We start from the raw sequence: 4705 nt of genomic DNA on the forward strand, positions 1-4705 counted from the left end.
GACAATCAAACACTCTCTACGCACCTCCTGATTCAGAGTTACGCTGCTGTTATAACAGCACCTGTCACAGAGATGAGCTGTGAAGATCGAGCAGAGGAGCCGAGAGTTGAGTGTTACTGTGCTCACAGTGCACAAGTCAAAACATTAGCAGCCTTATAGTTTCATGACCGTGGGAAATGTTAGTCGTGATGCATATTGGGAAACACTGCTTGAGCACCTATAGTCTGTCTAACATGTGAAGCTCACTGACTTATTTTCAGAGAAGTTGTCGAAATGGTTCACTCTGTCCAGACCTCAGCGGAGTCTCCTGTCTGGGGCCCAAATCGTTATTTTCACTCGTGATGAGTCTGGTTCTCTGTTCAGAAGGAAGAACTGACTTAAGTCATCTGAGATAACCTTAGCTAAAACTGAGATATGTGTCTGTTACTAGGTAACGTTAGTACGCGGCGTGACACCGGTAACGTTAACAGTAACGTTAAGTAACGTTAACAGTAACGTAAACAGTAACGTTAACAGTAACGTTAGGAGCAGCGGAGCGTTTCACGTTTCTTTAATTAATATATTAATATCAAGCTATCTGGCTAAACGTGCTACAGCTAACGTTAGCATTCTTAACGGTCACGTTAAATATGTCTTTGTCACGCGAGCTGACGTTAATGGTAAATTAAAAAGGACAAAATAAAACGTAACGTTTTCCAAGCTGCCGCCCTTAAATGTTACCTTAACTTATGAGAACTTGATATCTTGGGAGGAAAGTTCATGTGAAGAAAAACCAAATCATTACTTTACCTTCAGTGAACGCTGAACGTCGACATCCTGCGGGACGTTACCCGGACTGTCTGCTTCCAAACGAGCTTGACGTCATGACGTATCTCGACGCAGTAAAACATTGTCATTGGTCGAAGTCGCCTCTGCGCAGTATGAATCATCCAATGAGGGTACAGCCTTCAAATATTTGAATATTCGCGCACTTTCCTGATTTCTGAAGCACAGAGACTAAAGAGACTATTTTAAATTTCTGTATTTTCAATCATTTTAAAGTTTTACATCCCTTCACCCCCTGATTATCAAAGATGTAGTTGATGCTACAGAAACATTTGTTGAACTGTTCAGTCCTAACATCACTTCTCAATCTTTCATACATCAATTATTGTAAAATTGTAAAAATATAACACCATTGGAAAGCTTTATTCAACTTGTGGTCCCCCTTTTGTTTAGTCCCCTCATATAACCTCAGCCTATGAAAAGCTCCCCATAAAGCTATTACGTTTTTTACAGCCTTTATGAATGTATGTGTTGTACAATTATGTCAATATGACATAAAAGGACAAGCACACACAATTGGGAAACGCAGGAGACATGATGAAGAAGGGACATCACAGTAGGCATGACCTAAAGGAGGGGACACACGGGCAGCAGCCATAAACTGTATATGAAAAGGCAGCAGCAGGATATTATCAAGCAACATCTGACACTACACTTAACACTGTGGGACAGGCAGCCATTTAAATGCAGTAATGTAACACCTTAATGAAACATACTTTGCCTGGGTCATATGTGCATGAAGCCTGTATAGCCATTGTCTTTGTAAATTGCAGTGTAATTTCAGATGTTGATCAGATCACAGAGGTTCTGTCAGGCCCAAGTAAGGCGTTGAACATTCACATGTTCCACACCCCATAGGAGGAAAATTCATATCTACAGATGGTTTGAGCTGTGTTGGAACAGACATCAGAAGCCAAAGTGGACACAGTATGATTTTTAGTCCAACATCTGAAATAGGCTGTAGACTTGGGGGATCATGAGGTAGATAGATCCTCCCTAACGACTGTGAACGACTGCTAACAAGAGGTTTATTCATTACTCTATTACAATCTCTTCAAATTATAACATTGATTCATCCAAAGAGTACACATAATTCTCAAATACTTAAAGTCCATCTAATCTGTGCAAAATATGAAAGTGTTGTTTAATCACAACAGTGAATTAGGGTTGTCATTGAAGCACAAGGCCGAACCGCCCAGATACTGTGTTCTGCTTGAGGTATCTACCTGTTAAAGGGAGTGGTGGGAATTGTTGGGTTTCTGGTAATAATATTCTAGACCTGCTCTAAATGAAAAGTGCAATGAGATTATCTTTGTTATGAATTGAGGCTAAATAAAGCTGATTAGATTGAGTACTTGTTACATCCAGAAGGTGACATGCAGCCCCAGCTGGTTTAACCCGAAAGAAGAAGAAGAAGATTTCAGCAGCACGTGTGCGATGTCACCTGACTGCTTCTTCTGAGTTCATTTTGGCGGACAAGTTGCTTTTGGTGAATGTGTTGTCGTTTTTGGAAGTCGTAGGAGGTAAGAACCTGTTTTTTGTATAGATTGTATTTTGTGTTTGTGATAGAAGGCGTCCTGTATTTTTCGGGTGTATAATGTTCACAGTTAGGTTAACTCGCCCAGGGAGGTGGTTCTTGGACACGTGTTAGCTAGCTAACATTGCTGCATGACCCAGGTTGATCGGCTTTTATCCCGCCGAGCCTGCCAGTCCGTCAACACTTGAACCCTCTGCTGTCGATATCAACACTGTTTACAGGCGCTTCAACACCTCAGCCTGTGCTGTGGTGTCCATAGAGAAAGCTGTTTTTACATGTCTGTGTTTAAGCTCTTAAGCTTTAGCTCTTCATAGGCTGCTTTTGTAACACAGTGTCTTTGGTTTGGAGAGATTAGTTTTACTCTTGTGTTCCTGTCTATACTTTCAGATATCAGGCTCATTTTACTGGTCATAATAAATGCAAAAGTTACGTGTTTGCATGATTAAAAACAAGTAATTTTAATTGTTAACAGATATTTTGGACTTGTATTCAGCCAATGGTTTGAAGTGTTTATGAACTTCAGTGAGTCACTATTAGCCTAAAGCTGTGCAAGCTGTCTGTTATTATAAATGGGGGGGAAAGGGCATCACAGAGTAGACATGGCGTTCAGGTCAGTGTGATGCTACAAATTACGGAAGTGTGCCTCTTTCTTTCTTATGTTGTGCTTGTGCAAAATGTTTCTAGGTGGAATTTCTGAGGATTAACTTGCTGCTGCTCTCCTGTCTCTCCTCAGTGTGTTGAAGAAGAAATGAGGCTCTGCAGGAAGGGAACCCAGTAGATTTGGTCACATCTTCAGACCCATAATAAATTCATAAAAGCACCAAAATTCATAACGTTTTTTTGTGACAAAGATTCATCACAGAAAAATTTGAGTTGTAGTTATTATTGGAAACCCAAACAGCCATGACGTGTGTGTTCTTTAGAAGTGTGTGTAAACTTTTGACCAACTGTAACCTTGTTACTTTCTTACGATTTGCAGAAAATCATTTTGTTTTTTGTCTCTTTTGGGAAATCTAATATATACACTCACAATGCATTTTATCAGGAATATCTGCTGTCTAATGCAATCAAAAATGACAACTGCCTGTATAGTGCATTATATTGAGAAGTTTTCCTAATATTGTCTACCCCATTGACACAGATGAGGGGGGCAGAATAATAGAAACACTTGTTAAATATCTAAGCTTAGTAAAAGTAAAGATTTATGGCAGAGCTGTTGGTTTGCAGTAGACTGCACGCCCCCCAAATAAAGTGCTCGGTGAGGTATATTAAATAATACACAATTGGATCTGATATTTAATTCACCAGCACTACTTCATCTTGTAATTTTTAAACACACAGCACTGTGTCATGCTATTTTTGTTAAATCATTACATAAAGGACACCTGAAATGCAAACATTACTCTTTAGAATTCTGCAAAATGTGTTTGTGATTTCATAATTTGTTTTTCTACTTTCTTTCTGTCCTATGTAAAGGATCTATGCACCTACCGAGGGTGCTGAAGTTCTGCGTGACTTGGGAGACGTCGCCTCTACACGTGCACTCTTAATAGGTGTAATTATGCACTGACTACCCGGTGAACGACAGTGGCCTGAAGCCTGTGATGGAGCAACATGGCCCGGTGCTGCCCGAGGACCTGGACTTTATAAAGGAACAGATTGCTGGACCGACCGCTGGACACTAATGCAGCTCAAGGCCAGAAGGTGCCGTCCAGTTCTGCCTGTGTGAAATCATCATTGCTCCAACAACCAGTGTGTGATTTGTTTAGAAAAGTAACTTATAACACCATCCATAAAATATTTATCCCACAGTCTCTTAACTAATCCACTGCTGTTGAAAGTCTGGTAATGGTTCCAACTTGGAACCGGTTCTTGATACCAACCCTATTTCAGATATGATGGTTCCTGACCTTTTAAGGGCTTTTTAGGTGACCAGAAGGATTTTAAATTATATTCTGGATTTTACAGGGAGCCAGTGCAGAGAAGCTGGTGTGAGAAATATGTGATCTCTTTTAGCAAAAAATATCACATTAGAACACCTTAAAACTACTAAATATTTATCAATAAATAACCAGAAATAACAAAGTTATTCAATTTATATATTTATTTATTTATTTTGAGGTCAATAATCAAGAATCCACATATTATATATGTTTTCTGGTGTGGGAGGAAACTGGAGCACGTGGAGTAACCCCATGGTGGAGAGGGGAGAACATCAAACATCACAGGGCACATAGAAACAAACATCATTCATACACATTCACACTGAAGCACAATTTAGAGTCACCAATTAACCTGCATGTCTTTGGACGGTGGGGGGAAGCCGGAGCACCCGGGGAGAAC

The 4705-nt window shown here is 40.0% G+C and overlaps 2 protein-coding genes across 3 annotated transcripts in view; one reads left to right on the plus strand and one right to left on the minus strand.

The window, feature by feature from the left end:
* The window catches only part of LOC123980185 (zinc finger protein 260-like), a 672464-nt gene that overhangs the window by 652563 nt on the left and 15196 nt on the right, over positions 1-4705 (minus strand). The window lies entirely within an intron of this gene.
* Positions 1-4705, plus strand: part of LOC123980179 (zinc finger protein 271-like) — a 342908-nt gene that overhangs the window by 267400 nt on the left and 70803 nt on the right. The window lies entirely within an intron of this gene.

The sequence above is a fragment of the Micropterus dolomieu genome, linkage group LG12 (assembly GCF_021292245.1).
Source record: "Micropterus dolomieu isolate WLL.071019.BEF.003 ecotype Adirondacks linkage group LG12, ASM2129224v1, whole genome shotgun sequence".
NCBI lineage: Eukaryota > Metazoa > Chordata > Actinopteri > Centrarchiformes > Centrarchidae > Micropterus > Micropterus dolomieu.